Source organism: Protopterus annectens, chromosome 4.part0 (genome assembly GCF_019279795.1).
Source record: "Protopterus annectens isolate FY-2018-M chromosome 4.part0, PAN1.0, whole genome shotgun sequence".
Taxonomy (NCBI): Eukaryota; Metazoa; Chordata; order Ceratodontiformes; family Protopteridae; genus Protopterus; species Protopterus annectens.
In genome coordinates, this window is record NC_056733.1 from 1,103,091,891 (window position 1) to 1,103,111,453 (window position 19,563).

The 19,563-nt window shown below is 42.3% G+C and overlaps 1 protein-coding gene across 1 annotated transcript in view; it reads right to left on the reverse strand.

The window, feature by feature from the left end:
• DIAPH1 (diaphanous related formin 1) overlaps positions 1-19,563 on the reverse strand; it is a 2,838,381-nt gene that overhangs the window by 1,544,090 nt on the left and 1,274,728 nt on the right. The gene's annotated exons all lie outside the window — the stretch shown is intronic.

A 19,563-nucleotide genomic window follows, 5' to 3' on the forward strand; every position in this document is an offset into this window, starting at 1 on the left:
AGTACAGTGCGGTTAGGAAAATACATCCCTTTCCTCACTGTAGTGTGATCTCGGAGTTGGAATATTAAGTTGGGGGGTGCAGGGGGGCTTGCCTCCCTGCATAAATGGGATGTTAGGTTAGTCAGTTAGTTAGGGAGTTATGGGAAGGGTGGGATTGCTGTTAAGTGCTGAAAATGTCGTGATAGACATTTTCGGCATTAACAGCTATTTTACGACAATAGGGACGTTCGGTAATGTGTACTTAAGGCGAAACACTTCGCTAATAAGTATTTTGAGATTATGATAGTAAACACATATACGTGTGTGTGTGTGTGTGTGTGTGTGTGTGTGTGTGTGTGTGTATATATATATATATATATATATATATACACACTATATATATATATATATATATATATATATATATATATATATAAATATATATATATATATATATATATATATATAAAACATTCCATCTGTGATGCCGATCTTCATTCTTTCCTCATGAATGGGTTCAGATCCGATCTGTCAAGATTCAACTTGGCCGATGCTACAGCTTGCAGCTACCAGATCTCTCGAGCTTCTCCCTTGCCCACAATGCAACCTGCTAAATACCTCAGATCTTGTTTGCTGCTATACAGAATAAAAGTACAGAGAAAATATGGGAAGCCATATCCAAAGTCATTTAAACATGCAAATGTACCTATTCAGAGAGCATGTAAACTGCTCATTCCTCCAGAAGTCATGGATGTGGGTAGGTGGCAGGGGATGTAAAGAAAGAATGAAAATCGACAACACAGATGGAATGTTATGGTAAGTACATAACTTCTTTAACTGATGTCAATCTTCATTCTATCCTCACGAAAGGGACAGCCCCCCTAGTTACTTAAATCCACGGTGGGCTCAAGGAAGGATATTCCTGAGCACAATAGAACCAAATGATGCTCTATCTCTAGAGACCAGATCCAATTTGTAATGAGTAATAAAGGTATGAGGAGTAGCCCAAGTTGCTGCTGCACAAATGTCATCCATAGACATCCTAGACTTAAAAACCGTGGAAGTAGCCACATATCTAATGGAGTGTGCTTTCAATGGGTGTTGAAGAAAAATCTCCAATTTAGCATAAAAAAGAGATGCAATTTGTTAACCACTTTGATACAGTAATTTTAGAAACTGGTTTTCCCAGTTTTGGTCCAGAAAAGGAAATAAATAGTTGGTCTGCTTTTCCTGACTTTTTTCTCTCTTCTTTGCAAACAGAAACTCAACCGTCCATGAACATCCAGTAAATGTAAAATATATTCTCCTTTGCTGGAAATTTAGGGAAAATACTGGCAAATTGATAGAGCTATTTACGTTGGATTCAGACCCCATCTTCGGAAGAAAGAACAGATTGGTACGCAAGGTCACTCTATCTTTATGAAAAAACAAGCAAGGAGGTTTAGAAGATAGTGCTTGGAACTCAGAAATCCTTCCTGCGGAAGTGATGGCAACCAAGAAAGTGGTCTTCCAAGAAATAAATTTAAGGTCACATGTAGCTGCTGGTTCAGAGGGAGGCTGTGTGAGAGACTGCAGCATTAGGTCCCATGGAGGTGTAGGGTCTTTAAAAGGAGAAGGTGTGTCCCTTTTACAGAGGCCTTGCTCAACTTGTGAGAAGCTATGTGTGTGCCACTCAAACCTGTATGATAACTTGAAATTGCTGCTAACTGTACCCCAATGGTTGAGGTATTAGCACTGTTTTATAAAAGGTTAGCAAATACATCTAAAATGTGATAAATAGATGCTGAAAAGAGGTCAAGTTTATGTGACTGAGCCCAAATGGCAAACCTTTTCCATTTACTAGAATGTTTTCCTTTTCAAAGGTTTATGGGAAGACATAATTATACATCAGACAGGTGATGAAAGCATAGACTGCCTGGTTACTAAGAGAACTGGAGAAACCAAGGAGTCAGCTTGAGGTTTGGTATATCCGGGTGTTACATGCCCATTGGATGAGACAGGAAGTCCAGAGTTGGATCTAGGTTCCACAGTGGTTGAACCAGGTGAGGGCATAGAAAGGAAAACCAAATTTACCGAGGCCAGTAGGGGCAATGAGGATCACTGTGCTCTACGACATGGCAGCTTTCTGCAGAAAATTTGGAATCAATGGGGTTGGCGGGAATGCCTAAACGAGACCAGGGGGCCAGTTGTGAAGTACAGTATTCCTCAGTGACTGTCCCCCTTGGGGGAATCAGGGCAAAGTAGTCACTGCACTTGTTTTATAGGGGAGAGGCAAAATGATTGCAGCACGGCTGGCTCCATCGACAGAAAATCTCCTCCACCACCTTCTCGTTGAAGGACCATTCTTGTGGAAGTAGTATGCACCTGCTCAGTTTGTCTGCAATCACATTGGATCTCCCCAGAATGTAAGTCACTAAAAGAAAGTGGTCTGAAGAGACCAGGAGTGCTTATCCATATAATGGGTAAGATTTGGTCTCCCCCTGTTTGTTGATGTACCAGATGATTGACATGTTGTCCTTTTGAAAATCAATCATCCCAAAGGGAAGAACATCTTAAAATGCTCACAAAGCCAAAAGTACTGCTCTCACCTCTAGAACATTTATATAAAAATTATTCTCTTCGGAGGACCAAGTACCCTGGACTGTCCTTCCAAGATAATGCCTCCCCCACCTATCTGGGAAGCATCTGTGGTCAACTATAGCATTGGGCTGTTGGGGATTGAATGGATGGCCATGGAACAAGTTAGTCGGACTGGATCAAGCAATAAAGGTGTCTTCTGCACATGTTGGTAATTTTTGATTGATGGAAGATCAACCACTAGGTAGCCAGCATCCACTTTAAGATCCACATATATAATATGGCCAATGAACTAAGGCTATCTCTGCAGCTGTGAGGGAGTTCTGAGAACTGTGCAGGCTGAGACTGATGCACTGTCTACAACCATCTTAAACAGTGACCTTACAGTTAGAACATGGTGAAGTGGAAGGGAGGCAATGGTCATACTCGTGTTAAGCAGTGCTCCAATAAATTCCAGTGTCTGAGTTGGAGTTGTGGTTTGTTGTAATTTATAGTAATTCCTAGGATAGCACAGGTGTGGAGAACCTGATCCCGTGACTGTATGGGATGATGCCTCATTGGAGCAGTAATGAGCCAGTCATGCAGGTAGGGAAACACCTAGAATCAATGCAGTATGACATGTGCTGTAACTATTGCCCCTTCAGGGATGTGGTGAGTCCAAAGGGCAGTACTCTGAATTGGTAATGACTGGCTCCCAACCAAAAGCTTAGGTACTTCCTGGACCACCTGTTCATCTTTATGTGACACTAGGCATCCTGGAAATCTATCAAGCACATCCGGTCATCCTTGCCCAGAAAAGGGAGAATGGAGTGAACTGTGACCATGTGGAACTTGGTTCATTGAACAGATTTGTTTAGATTTGTGAGATCCAAAACTGGTCTCCAATCCCCTATCTTTTTTGGCACTAAAAAGAACCTTGAGTAAGTTCCAAATCCTATCTGGTCTGGTGGGATTTCTTGGATAAAAAGTTGTCTTACATTAACGTTCCATCTGTGTTGTAGATCTTCATTCATTCATTACTGATATGACTTCAGTTTCATCCTCGGAACCGACACGGCCGTTACCAAGCTTGTGCCAGCCAAAAACTCTCAGCTAAGTCCTACCTACAATAGCCCCTCTCATAGTCTCTTCAGATCGAGTTTGCCCACCCTTATACTATAGAGAGATTAATAATAATAGTAGGAGGCTCTGTCTGAACAGATACCCTAAACTAATAAGGAAATCCTAAAGTCCACCAGGAGTCCAGGCAGGGGGACGGAGGGCGGGAAGTAATGAAGATCTACAACACAGATGGAACGTTATGGTAAGACAACTTCTGTATCTGATGTTGCAAATCTTCATTCCATTCATTACTTACTGATAGGACCAAGACCCCAGCTACTTTTAGTCCTGGGTGGCCCTAAGGAAGGATATTCATGAGCACCATGAAACCAAAAGATGCTCTTCCCCTGGAGGCCAAATCCAATTTGCAGTGAATGATAAAGGTATGTGGACTTGCCCAAGTGGCTGCTGGGCAAATATCGTCCATAGAGGCTCTGGAGTGAAAGGCCACTGAGGTTGCTATCTATCTAGCAGAGTGAGCATTTACTTTGGAAGGCAAAGACATTCTGTTTTGTTGGTAGATGAAAGTAATTGCGTTTCTGAGCCAAGAAGATAAGGTCATTTTGGAAACAGGCTTACCCATCCTGGGTCCTGCAAATGCTACAAATTGATCCATTTGCCCAAGTGATTTTGCTTTGTCCAAGTAAAAATGAAGTTGCCTATGAACATAAAGGGTATGTAGAAGGTACTCCCCTTTATTTGAATGATGGGAAAAGAAAACGGGTAGGTCAATAGATTTGTTGATGGAAAAAACAGAAATGACCTTGGGCAAAAAGGAGGGATTAGTACAGAGATAAACTCTATCCTTGTGGAAAACCAAATACAGACTCTTGACACTCAAGGCCTGCGACTCAGAAACTCGTCTCGCTGAGGCTACCAGGAATAAGGTTTTCCAGGACAAAAATGTTATATTGCATAAATTAGAAGGCTTGAAAGGAGGACTTGTTAACGACTGAAGCACCAGTGTCAAGTCCCATGGCTCTGTAGGGGGTTTGACAGGAGGTTTAATATGTAATACTCCTTTCATGAAGGTTTTGTACAGTCGGTGTGACATAACTGATGAACTGTCGATTTCAGTGTGAAAATTTCCAATAGCTGCTAAATGTACTGTACTTGTTGATGCTGAAGTTCCAGCGTGTAATAGGGTAGTAAGATATTCTAGGATCTTCTGAACAGGCATAGAGAAGGGATCCATGTTTTGTTCTTTGGCCCATACAGAGAACTTGGTCCACTTACTAAAGTAAATTTTTCTGGTGGACAGTTTGTGCGAAGCCAGGTGGATCTCGCGAACAGGGGATGAAATATCAGATAGCCTGGCAATCATTGGAAGTGGAGAAACTGAGCTTGAGGCTGTGGAGATCAATCTCTGAGGGTGAGTCAGCAGCCCTTGAGATTGATCTAGGATCCATGGGGTGTGGATAAGGTGAGGCCATAGGAATGGGAACCAGACTTGATGGGGGCAATGAGGATCACTTTGCTTCTCAACCTTTGAGCTTTCTGGAGAAATTTTGGGATGAGGGGAAAGGCATACAGTAGACTCGGGGGGCCAATCATGCTTAAGCACATCCCTCGGTGACTCCCCCTGAGGGGGGATCAGGGCAAAGTAGCTTCTGCATTTGTTGCTTAGGGGTGAAGCAAACGGGTCGCAGCAAGGCCTGCCCCAGCGACGGAAGATTTGAGCCGCTATAATCGGGTCGAGGGACCATTCGTGAGGCATCAATATGTTCCTGCTCAGATTGTCTGGAATGAGATTGGAGCTCCTTGGAATGTGCTTCACTATGAGAAAGCGGTTGGAAGCCATGCCCCAATGCCATATTCTCATGACTTCCCAACACAGGGGGTAAGACCTGGCCCTGCCTTGTTTATTGATGTACCAGATGATGACAAGTTGTCCGATTGTATTGTAACAGTCCCGGAAGGAAGACATGTGTGGAACACTTGCAACATTAAGAGAACTGCCCTCAATTCCAGGACATTTATGTGCAAATTGGCCTCTATGGGGGACCTAGTGCCTTGGACCATTCTTCCCTGGAAATGCCCTCCCCCACTAACAGGGAAGCATCCGTGGTCACAGTGGCCTTAGGCTGGGGAAGACAGAACAGTCAACACCAAAGATTAGTTTCTGGATTCATCCACCATAGCATTTCTTCCATGCAAAGGTTTGTAAGGTGTATCATGTGGTTGCGTGGGTAGGTTAAGAATGACTACTGTGAAGAAAGGGGCCACAGTAATAGTCATGTGCAACCTCGCCGTAATGGTTGTTGCCAAAGAGCCTAATCGTTGTAGTACTAGGCGTGCTGGTACAAATGTCTGTGGAAGGAGAACTTGAATATGACTTCTTATTTTTGAAAGCCTGTAAAGAGGAAGGGAAGCTTGACATGATGTTGTGTCGAAGATCGCTCCAATTAATTCTAGTGTTCTTGTTGGAGACATGTTTGATTTTCCCATATTGATCATGATACCTAGGTGAAGAGCAAGGCCTTGAGTGCAAGAGAGATTGAGAACGAGAAGGTTCCTGGTCCTGGCGATGAGGAGCTAATCGTCTAGATACGGAAACACCTGGAGTCCTTGTCAGAGATGAGCTACTACGACTGCCATACATTTGGTAAACACTCCGGGGGCTGTTGAGAGAACAAGGGCAGTACCCTGAACTGGTAGTGATTGGCTCCCAGCTGGAAGCGAAGAAATCTCTAGGAACGTTTGTCCATCTTTATGTGGTAATATGCGTCCTGAAGGTCTATACAGCAAATCTAGTCGTCCTTCCCCAGAAAGGGGAGAATGGACAGCACCGTGATCATTTGGAATATTTGAGGTTTGATGAATTTGTTTAGTAGGGTGACATCAAGGACTGGTCTCCAGTCCTTTGTCTTTTTTGGCACTAAAAGGAACCTAGAGTAAAAACTAGATCCTAATTAGTCTGGTGGGACTGGTTGGATGACTCATTTTCTTAGAAGTTTTTCGATTTCCAAGGCTGCAGCATCCCTCTGACCGGGTGGAATGTCAGAGATTTGTTTTATGGGTCTGGGAGTGAGATTGAATGGGATATGATAATCTATGGATATTATTCCCTGCACCCATGAATCCAATGTTATGAGTTGACAAATGGGATATGATAACCTCTGGATATTACTCTCTGCATCCATGAATCTGTTGTTATGAGTTGCCAGGCTTGTAGGTGCAGAGAAAATCATCCCCCGACTGGTTCTAGAGGAAGGCAATCGGGCCTCTGCTCAGGAGAGCTGGAAGGGCCGGCCAGAGAACAAATCTCTAGCTGCCTGGTTGTGCAGACCCCCTATGCCCCGAAGCGGACATCTTCCGGATGAGTTGCCCCCTCTGCCCCTGGGGAAATGCTTGCCACGAGTGTTACAAAAAGATCCTTGGGACTTCTTGAACCACAATTTTCCTCCCCTCTGATTCCTGGAGTACGATCTCTGGGGGGTGGAGAAACTTATGTCGACAACAGACAAGGTCTTTCCATCTTTCTCACTGCGGGACAGTTTCTCTTACTCTTGGACCAAAGAGGGAAGATTCGTCAACAGGCGCATTGAGGTTCCACGAAGTCACACAAACGCATCCAAGCATACTGTCTCATGGCAATGCCGATGCGGCTGCTCGAGCTGCCCCCTCGGTAGTGTGAGAAATCAAGCGCATCGAGGAGTTCGAGATGGATTCTAGGGTAGCTAGCTGAGAGGCAACAGTATCACACAACTCCTCAGGCAGTACCCCTGCCAAAGAGGCAGACATTTCTGAGATTAGGTCTCTTTGGAGGCAAATAAAGTGTGCCAGGTAATTCAGCGACCAAATGGCAAAGGTCGCTGAAGCAAAGGTCCGCTTCCCCAGTCTGTCCAAAGCCCGATACTCCCTGTTCAGGAGATGCAGTGGAACTATCTTCTGCCAGTTCCCTCTTAGTGGCTGCCGCTACGACCATGGAATCTACTACTGGCTGTTTGGACCAGTTGGGTTGGTCTTCAGGAGTGTTCAAACTTTTACTGGGCCTCCGGGGAACAGGTTCTATGTTCTCCGGAGCGTTCCAGGTACGCTGCACGATAAGCCTAATGAGCTCATCTGCAGGTGGGGTCACCCAGGAAGTAGATGGTTGAGCACAGAAAGCCTCCAAGAACACTGATTCCTCCAAAGAAGGGTTGGAGGACTTCCAATCTCCCCTCTGCCTGAGTATCTCGAGAATGTCTCCAAACGAGACGTCTTCCGGGGGAGAACATGGGGACCCTTCTCCCTCATCGTAATCTGTGTCTTCGGTGATGGATTCCTCAGGGGAATAGAGATGCTTCCTCTTGCAAAGTTTCTTCCGGGGTGGTTCACCAGTGGGGTCTTCAGAGGAGGACTCCGGAGAAAGGGTTCCCTTCAAAGGAAGGTCTTGCGGCTCCCGTGCCAGAGATCCCAGAGTAGGAGGTTGGGATAGCTGCAACTTAGGGGAGGGGTTCTGGTTCCAATGCCAATGGTGGCAACTGTGAGCTTGTAGATACGAGGACCCTCTCCATCACCTGGAAAGTAGGCCTGCCCAAAGAGGGATGGGAGCCCGGAAAAGAGAACCGCCAGGTGAGGAGCTCAGAGAGGACCGGTAGCTGTCGGGAGAGCCGGAACTGTGGACAGTACCACAGAAAAAAATGGCACTGAACTAGGTGTCATGGTGCCGACAGCCCAATCACTGCTCCATGGGTGCACCAGTTCTGAAGGAGCCGTGGCACCAAGAGTGATCAGTGCCGACAGGGAAGCCTCCGCTGTCAGAACCGAGACAGAGTGCACCGGGATGGACATCAGTACCAAAATCTCCAAAACCTGGAAGGAGGTCGGAGGAGGATAAACAGGTGAATTTGCCAGGAAAGCTTCCATTCCAAGAGGGAGAGAAGACCTAGTCGGGGTCGGTAAACCTCTAGCTGCCAAAAGCTAGTCCACAACCCTCACTACATCTTGTTCCAAAAGACTTCTTGTGGATCTGAAGGAAGCTGCAGATGGAGATTCTGGTCATTCAATAAATGGGCTGAATTGCTGCCCCAAAAAAGGGTCATAAGATGGGGTGTACCTTGTTCTGGCAAGGTGCCCAGTCTTTGGAACTGCAGGTGTCATCATAGGTGGAGCCATATAAGTAATCGGTACCGGGGCAAGGGATGGAACCGATGCTGGTACATGGAGCCTGTGTCATGATCAAGGTTGGCACCGAGGGAAAAGACAGAGACCCCGGTGCTGAAGCTGTCTGCCTGACAGCACGGAGGAAGTCTGGTATCGACTTGGTTCCAAAGAGGTTTTTTATTCTGAAGAAGTTTATGTTATATACTCACTAAAGTGCTTAATTCCTGTAATAAAACAGTTGTGAACTGGTCAATTTCTGTTTGGATTCCAGCAATTGGTTCAGTAGTTGTCATTCTGTGTTGCTTGGGTTCGTGGTTCCAAAGAGGACGGAGATGTCAGCACCAAATGACTCCATTTTTCTTTATGTTTTGTAACATCCTTGTGTTTAGGAGGTGGTGAGACCTCCATCCCAGAGAGAGCCTCCGAGAAGGGTGTTTTCAACATACCCTTCAAAATGAGTTTGTTCTTGCATGCAGCTAACGTACAGTTGCTGAATCCAGAGCAAATATCACAAGACACGTTAATATGGTCAACATCCAAACAATAAGCACACCGGGTGTGACCGTCAGAGTTGGGCATCTTACGCCCGCAGTTAAAACACTGCTTGAAACCTGGTTTTGCTTTATCAGACATTATGAAATAAACACACAAACACTACAGTCCTAAATTACAACTATAACTACTAAAAAACAACAGCAAGAAGTTATAGTAAAGTAGAAGAGTTATATTTTTTAACAGATAGAAGGAAGGTGTACCAACAATGGTACTAAGAAATACCAAAAAGTGGTAATGGAAGGGGTCCACCAAAGGTAGGGGAGAGGGATGTACCAATGACAGTACAAGAAGAACTACCGAAGGTAGAGGGAAGGGTTTAGTCAGAAAGTATAGAATTTAAAGACAAGAGAGATAACCTTAGAGAAAACTCACTAAAGGAAAGGTGATTATTATCGATAAACCACAAAAGAACACTACACTTAGCTTGAGAGAAAGGCTTGGTATGTCTGACGAGGAACGCGGCAAACGAGATCTGAAAAGACTATGAGACGGCATTGTGGGTAGGACATAGCTGAAGAGTTTTTGGCTGGCGCGAGTTTGGTACTGGCCGTGTCCTATCAGTACGGAATGAAGATTTACAACATCAGATCTGTTTTTTCTAGCAGCTTTCAATTTTGAATTGCTGCTTGATCCCTCTGACTGGGTGGAACATCAGAGATTTTCCTGGGAATTGGGGGTGGAAGAGAAATAGTATTATATAACCTCTGGATATAATCCTCTGTGCCCAAGTATCTTTCGTTACTTCTAGACAGGCTCTCTGGTGCAGGGACAGTATTCTCCTGACTGTCACTAGAGGTGGACAAGTCAAGGCCTTCATTCAAGAGCGCTGGCAAGGTTTATCAAAGTAAGATTCTCGTGAACCCTGGTTTTGCGGGCCACCTCTACCACAAGGGTGATGGCATCCGTTGGACTTCCCCCTCGGCCTCTGGGGGCACTTCCCCCATGTGCATCATGGAATGGGCATTGAGATTTCTTGAACCACATTTTCTGGTCACTACACTGATTCTTGGAGAAGGATCAAGGGGTGAAAAACATATGCCTGTGGCAGACAAAGTCTTAACACCTTTTTCACACTGGAGAGCATTTCTTTCACTTTAGGGCCATAAACGGTTGTTCTGTCAAATGGAGCATTGATGAAACTGAACTTAAATGGTGAAACAACGTCATACAAGCACATCCAGGCATGCCTCCTCATGGAAATCCTTCAACCCACAGCTCTTGAGGTTCCTTCCGCTATGCTGGAAATTAACCTCATGGAACTATTAGAAATAGCCTGTAGGGTTGCCAGCTGAGAAGTTACAGAATCCATAACCTCTGCAGATACAGTTCCTGAGAGAGTATTTGATAACTCTTTGGTCAAATGTCTCTGAAGTCTAGCAAAATATGCCAGATAGCTCACCGATTGTAATGCAAAAGTCACTGAAGCAAAGAAGCACTTCCCCAGCCTGTCCATCGTCCGCAACTCCCTGTTGGGGGGATGGATAGTGGAACTCTCATCAGCTAGTTCCTTCTTTGTGGCTGCTGCAATATCCATGACATCAAATGGAACCCTTTTCCCCCAAAACTGTCTGCGGTGCCATTACCCAGCCCAGTCTCCAGGGTATTGGCTCTATGAAGGCAGGCTCCTTACATGCCCACTTAGAGATCATGTCTATGAGCTCGTCATCGGGCAGACTCATCCAGAAAGTACCGAAAACTTCTAAGAGAATGGATTCCTCTGGCGTAGGGGTAGAAGATGTCCAGCCACCTCTCTGTTTCAGGATCTCTAGTATGTCTTCAAAGGGAACATCTTCAGGAAGTGACTGTGGGGATCCCTTGCCTTCACTGAAATTCATGTCTTCGGTGACAGACTCCTGTGGGGAGTCTTAGGTGGTTCCTCTTGCACGTCCTTTTGCTGGGTAATTCCTCAGTGGGATATTCTGGGTAAGTCTTAGAAGAGGAAATCAAAATTCCCTGAGAGGAAACCTGAGGTACAGGATGTCCCCACGGAGAGATTACCTGAGGCTCCAGACACTGGGACATCCTGAAATGGGTAGAATCAAAGGAGGAAGGCTCTGTTAGGGTTGTCAAGGCAGTAAACACTCTCTTTGTAGCCTCGAAGCCAGAGCTTGAAGGAGTCAGAGAGAGGCTCTTATCTGAGAAACCGGGTTTCCGAATCACCTCTCTCGGATTTGTCAGCACTTCCCCAAAGGAGGAAACCAGAGCTGAACTCTCCAGTGCCGAGGTGGTGAGGAACAGAGACAGCTCCGAAAACTTTGGAACACAATGCTGCACTCCGGATCTGGCAGGCAGGCTTCGGCTCAGAGAACTCTCTTGATTCGCAAAGATAGGAGGTTTCAGACAAGATGCTGGATCCGGAGATAAGAAGATCCCTGGATCAGAGACTGATGGATCCAGACTTCTGGGATCCTGAAACTCTAAGAAAGCAGATGGAGTTAGAGGAGGAACTTGCAGGGGTGGTGTGGTGGAAGGCTGGACTACCTAACCCAGAGGGGTAGGCTCTGAGGGAAAAACCAACCTGCCCCTGAGCAGAGAATCTTCATCATTCTATCCACATCTTCTTCTGTGAGACTTCTAGAAGAATGAGCAGAATAGATGGAGACAGTACTGATCTCTGCAGAAAGGGAGATGGAAGTTTGTCTGGTACTGGGTCAACCAACAGAGGGTATCTAGTGTGAGGACAACATAGAATTTCGAAGGGTCGTGTCTGATCCGATGTTGGTTGAGCAGGAGCCATAGAAATTGTTTATGAAGTTGATGGATCTGAAGGATCAGTCGGATTAGAACGTTTCATCTTTTTCTGATCTGGGGTTGAGACCAGATGTCTAGCACCCCATTTCCTTGAAGAGTTTAAGGAAGATTTTGACGAGGTGGAAGGCTTTGACTTTGGAGAGTGGGATATGGCTTCTCCAAAAGGAGGAGGAGGGAGACCTTTTAATATGAATTTATTTTTATGCTCCAGTAAGGCTCACGGATTGAATCTGTGACAAATCGAGCAATCTTCTTGTAAGTGTAAATGACTCAGGCAGTATACACAAAGGGAGTGTGTGTCTGAGACAGACAACTTGTGTCCATATTTGGAACATTTCTTAAATCCTTCTGGTTTGTCGCTCTTCATGTAAGAATATTTCCACAGTAATTACAAATCAAAAATTCAAGATGAGAAAGTGAAAACCGTAAGTAACCTTTTTTTTTCTTATAGGCAGAAGAAAGGAAGGAGAAGGAATACCACCAATGGTAAGAAGAACTATGACCAAGTTGTAAGAAGAGGAAGATGCTAATGGTAGTATCTAGTGGTACCAAGTATGGAGGAGAACGGAAAAAAAAACAAAAAAACCCAGAAAAATATATTACAAACCTCAAGTTTAATACAGGAGAAGAGGAGGCAAGGAAATACCAACAATGGTATGTTGGGAATAACACAAAGTACTAAGGGCAAGGGACAAAGAAGAAAGAAGGGAAACTGTAAATCACAAACAGTAAAAAGCAGGGACTAAAGGGATACAAGGTAAGCTATGGAAAGAAAACTGTTTAACAGAAGAGTTTTTAAGAAAAAAAAACTTTACTTATCTAATAGGCTTTAATTATCTAATAAACAGGAAAAAGACTGATAGACCACGTTCATTAGCTAGAAGTGGCAAACAAAATCTGAAGAATTTGGCAGGGTGTATTGCGGGTAAGGGAAAAGCTCGAGAGATCTGGTAGCTGCGAGCTGTAGCATCTGATCAGATACAAACCCATTTGTGAGGACAAATGACTGACATCAAATTAATATATATACATATATACACACACATATATATATATATATATATATATATAAATATATAAATATATATATATAAATATATATATATATATATATATATATATATACAGACACACACACATATATATATATATATATATATATATATATATATATATATATATATATATATATATATATATATATATATAATATATATGTGTGTGTGTATATATATATATATATATATATGTGTGTGTGTGTATATATATATATATATATATATGTAGATATATATATATGTAGATATATATATATATAGATAGATATAAACACACACACCCACAGGTTCATAGGTTAGCACTAGGCTAATGCCCTTGTGGGCCATTTTAAGCCTAGACAATTACCCCATATGAGAATGAAATTCTACACCTTGTGTCTTAAAGGTAAACACCTTAACCATTATGCCAACCTCCCACCCCCATACAGACACACACACACGCATATTTTATATATATATATATATATATATATATATATATATATATATATATATATATATATGTCTACTTTGAAACATCTAAAACCCATAGCATCTAATTTCATAGCATCGAGACCAGAACATCTAAAACCCATAACATCTAACACTACAACTCACAAGAAAATAACATCCCCTCCACATATGACACTAAACTACCAAATACACTTTTTATAACGTTTCTGCAGGCAGGGCTCTGCCCCCACCCCCCGCAAATTAAATATACCAACTCCAAGACCATACTACAGTAGGAAAAAGTTAATTTCCTAACCCCACTGTATCAAGCCCCCCTGCAGAAACGTAGTAAAAACTTGTGTTTGGTAGTTGTGTCGTTACACATGGAGGGGGTGTTATTTTCATGTGATTTGTACTGTTAGATGTTATGAAATTCAACGTTATGGGTTTTAGATGTTCTGGTCTCAATGTTATGAAATTAGATGTTATGGGTTTTAGATGTTTGTGTGTGTATACACGCACACACAAACACTACAGGTATACATGGTACATGCAGGCTGTCAAGATGATGTCACTACAACATTAAATCACTGCACATATGTTTATCCATTTTCTGTAACCTTAGCTCCACATGGACATCCCTTAGACGTGGCGCCTCCCATGCAAGGACCAACTAAGGTCTCGGCATCTCTTACATACAAATCTGGACTGTCAACTGCCTTTTTCCCCCACCCCTTCCCTTCTGACAAATGACACTGGAAAGACTGCTGATAATATTCTGTCAACCATTCTCAAATGAGAGTGCTCCACCAAATTCAGCATCCCCCCCTTCCCACCCAATTTCCCTGCCCTCTCCTGACTGTACTGTCATTCATTCATTACACTATGACGCAATAATATGCCCCTACCTTTATACATGACTAATGAGTTAGGACACTCATTTAGAATCCTTTCCATTCACAACAGACATGCCATTATATTCATACTGTGTTCCTTCCCACTTTTCACTACTCACTCAGACCGACATGATTATTCCTTTGGTTTTCTGTGACTCATCCCAACTTAATGGATCTACTCTGGCCCATTAGTCATTTTTCCCTTACTCCTGCCCTAATCCCCTACCTCCCCTGCCCCATTCCTACTGCTTAGGCTAGATTGTTGGATCTAACAAACTGCCTTTGTATAAAATTTCGGGTTATAAGGATGTGAAGAAGCCTGGAAACTCTAACAAAAGCAATAATCGCAAATATGTTGCTCGTGGACTTCAATAAATAGTTACTTTTGGTAGCACAGTGTTTGTTTTTACACTTCCTGCATACCTTTAAAGTCTGAACCTATGAAGGAATTTTTTTTCCCTTTTACTTGTACAAAGGGTTACAAAGGACTGTGGCTTGCTGTATTTGGACACACTGCTTCGGGCCAGGCTTATCATCTCAGCTCACCTAAAGAGAAGTCATAACACTTTCTATTATGGCGACTGCATCATCTCCCATTCCTGCTTGCGTATCTCTTTCTCCAGGTGATTTTGTTTGTGTAATAGGAAATGCTTAATCAGGAAGGCCAATGATATGCTTAGGATGCAAAGAAAAGTTTTCTGTAAAGAGAAAGCATATAAAACTGCTGTACAAATAAGGCAACTGCTTAAATTTTATGAGTAGATCAGAATGCCACAGCACTACACAAGAAAGATTAGAGATGTTCTAAAACAAGCTAGCTAAAATGATCTCGGTCTGCAACAGAAAGCTACAGAACAAAAACAGAATGCCGTAAATCATGCAAGTCAGAGGACAGATACAACAAAAAAAAAGCTTCAGGCTGCTTTAGGAAGGCAGGAAAAAGAACAAGATAAGGGAAAAAAATCAAATTCAGGAACTGGTAAATAAAACAAACAGACCGCTCTCCACATATTTCTTAACGAAGGGCATTAAATATGTACTAGGAGAAATCTTGTTCCATCTCTCATTACAGTAATGCAAAGACTGTTCTTCAGAACTGACACACAGCTCCGATTCTTTTTATAACTGAAAAAAGACCAGTACTGGATGGAAACTGTATCATGGCTCTCAGAACTGACAAGCTTTACATTTGACTGTTCCTGTACTTGGATCTTTATCTGTTACTACAGACTTTATGCCTCTTGGCTTACCAACCATCAATTCTAGGTCATGTGTACTTTTAAGTATGATCTACTTCACCACTACTCTGAAAACTTTATCTGCAAAAACAGACCTCCCTTGAGCAAGGTTCTAACATTTTCTTCTATGAAAAATTAATAACATTTATCAGGAAGGTTTTAAAATTCATCAATGTCATTCTGTTTCAACTTCTCAGATACTGCACTACATCAATAATATACTCTTCCCTGACAGCCAGCCAGAGCTACAAAGCCTTGTACAGCAACAACCCAGATTACTGCCATTCATGTTAAGGAGGGGGGATTCAATTTTTTTCATAGACAACAGTGACACCTGCTGTTAGCCAACAAACATTATCATTCCTTTTTGCAGCTTAATAACATTTCTTACCTTAAAAAATCAAAGTAATTAGTTTTGTTTTGGAATGCAATTATTTCATATTTTGCGTGCCTACTCTGATTTTAGAACTTTTATTTAATGACAAAAGTCTTTTAAAACTGTAGATACATAAACAACAAATATATATTCAACTAAGGAAATAAAAGCATGAACAGAAACTGTAAAATGAACAAAATTTTCCAATGTAAATGGCTATGCAACCAATGGCAGTGGAAACAACTTCAAAGCAACATTTTTTTCCAGTGTAGCTATAGGTATAAATGTTCGTCTTTTTCTTAAAACAGGTTTTTATATATGACTTGAAGTTTTTTATTCAATACACATAGGCAATATACTGCCTCCTACTCTCCCTGTAATACTCTGCACCCTTCCCTCACCTCTCAAATTGCACACTGCACAAAAAAATACAATTGCAAGGACTGTCATGAAATGATCTATGTGCAATTTGTAAATTTATGTGCAAGAAGTGTTTTTATGTAGTGTGTGTGTGTGTATACATATAAATACAATCATCTGATTAATCGTTAAGTCTCTCTAAACTATTTCTGCATCTACAATGCATCTCATATCTGCTGTAGCACTGTGGAGCTTTTGTCTCCAGGCCTCCATTGAAAACAGGTTACGTCACCTTTTATACAAGCAGTACTATGTCAATACTTATCTACAAAGAGTCGAACATCTGGAGCTCATATTAGTTCATACTATTACTGACAAACTGTTCAATATTCTCTAAATCTGCATCTTGTTGAATTTTGACACTGCTCACTGTAGGGCATGACAACTAAATAAAGGTATAAAATGAATATCTTTTAATGGACATGAACCAAATATCAACTTCAGTCAGATCAGATCAGTTTAATCTTCACAAATCCGCATGTGCAGCATAAGTTCCTAAATGCACAGTAATGTAAAAAAAAAAAAATACTGCTACAGCAACTTGAGCGGGAGAAGATTTCAGGTGCAATATTAGGATATATTACATCACTGAAAGGATAGTGGGGCTTAGGGTACATAAACACAGGTTCTTAAATAAGTACTACGCAAGCTGCCCTTGAGGACCATTTTAAGCCTAATCAATTTCTCTTTTGTGCTCAAATGAGCTTATCCCATTTGGTTAGAGAATGGCCCTACCCATCCCATCGTCAATAATTAAATAATACCCCTAATGAGAATAACTGGGATCATACTACAGAAAATTTGAGGGGATCCACACATGGGATACAGCATTTAATAGCTGCCTCTGTCCATTAGTAGTAAAGGGGGCAGTCCTGGTGTATATTTTCTGCTTCCCACCAAAGATCCAAGTTGCACTGGATAAGGACAGTAATGAACATTTTTTGTGGATGAGGAGCCTCTTCCACAGCAGCAGTACCACCTTGTGAGATATATCTGTCCCTCCAAACATTTCTGTTCCGTGGGATAGATGACAGGTGTTGCAGACATTTAGATCCCTAGACAGAGTATTTCCAATGCCATCCGACTTGCTGATGAAAAGTAAATCCATCCTTATTGTGTTGGAGGATGCCTTGTATGCCACACACAGGTCACTTCTTAGCAGCCTGTAGGATACAGAATACAGCGACAGGGTTTGAGTCAGTGCACGTATAACATGTTGTTTAGACCCTGTATCCTTTTAGTAAGGTTATCTCTGTGGTGTTCCAATTGTTGCACGTGTCTGGACAGATACATGACAAAGGGGGCATTATATTCAATGGCTGGCCTAATGATGGTTGAGTAAAGGGGGACAATGACATCCCTAAATCAATACATAATCCCTTTCTTTATAAGCTGTGCAATACAGAAGGGCTTTCTTACAACAATAGACACAAGTAGGTCAAAAGTTAGGTCAGTGTCCATTTAAGTTCCCAAATCTCAAACAGCTTGGTCAACTCCTAGAGGTGTATTGTTAATGTGGTAGTTCCCGGAGATAGATAGTTCCTAAAGAACACAATAATGCATTTCTAGACTTTAGTTTCAGTTCATGAGTTTGGTACCAGTTACTTATTTAGGACAAACATTCCTGCAGAATGACTATCATCTGGGATTCAATGACTGCTACTAACTTACAGTCACCTGCAAACGTATCCAGAGCCCTCTGGTATTGGCTTTTACTTCAGTAAAATTGATGTCAAACAACAGGGTTCCCAGCACAGAACCCTGGGAAACTCCACTGCTGACTGGTCTCTTTGTGGAGGCAACTTCCCCTATTTTGATTTCCTGCATCCTATCAGTGAGGCAGTTAGCAATCCAGTGGGTGACACAGGGGGTTATTCCCAGTTTATTTAGCTTCTCTACTATGCCTGAGTGGGGAATTGAGTCAAAAGCTTTGGCCAGGTCAAGGTGTATGGTGTGAACTGTTTTGCCTTCATACATTGCTTTGCTGAGCTTTTAAAAAAAAATCCATCAGGTTGAGTAAGCATGACCTGCCTTTGACAAATCCAAACTGAGATGGGTCCAGTGTATGGAGGTTCCCTATGTCCTGACAGAGTAGTTTTAAGACAAGTCTTTCCATGGCCTTACATATGAGGCTGGAAAGACTTGTGGGTCAACAGATGCAATATGATGGAATACAGCTCCATGGATGGGACTTGGGGAAGTGAGAAAAGAGGAAGGGGACAGATAGCTTTGTCTGATTAAGAAACAAAGGCTGATTTGATGGATAAAATGTTTTGACTATCAATATCTGAATATATTGATATTAAGGCATCACTGATGAAATGTACTGCAACATGTCACAACTAATGGACAATAGAAAAAGTTCTTGGCTGTACTGACTGATGCAAGAGGAAGGATCCTGTAAAGAAAGGTCATCAGGAAAAAGGGAGGACTCAGCAGTTGTAGACTAGCTTTCCATTCCTCTCTTATGGAGTGGGTCGGAACCTCTGACCCTCTGGAAGCCCATGAAAGAATCCAGTCAAATAAAAAATGCTTCAAGCAAGCACAGGAAACCTATAAAGAATCAACCAAAAGAGGATGTCTACAATGCAGTATGCATATAAAACTGCAGGACACATTGCCCCCCTCATGTCATTGCTAAGCAGATAGAAAAGGAAAATGAACAGTACAACAATAATATCCTGGGCCCCCACATTTTTAAGGAATGAATGGGTCACCAGTGTGAGTGTCTTTGAGAGACAGTGTTGAGGGCTGGATATCTGAGGGCCATCAGACTGGTTTTGGCAAGAAAAAAGGTATTTTCTTTGTTGTTACAGATGGTAAGATCAGAAGCAAATTATTAATGGTCCACAAAAAAAGTCATAACCTTCTGGTTGAATTACTCATGAATGAAGTACAGAAAATACTCCAAACAGGGTCACTATCTGTCCCTCTTTGGGCAGCTGTGTCATGTAAAGAAAAACATGACAAACAGCAAATGTCCTGAGATTTTAGGGCAAAAAATATTTTCTAATTTTCATGTATTTGTTAAATTAAACCACTGTTCTACATTTGAGACATCTTAATGTTAAAAAACAGTAAGTGTAACTCAA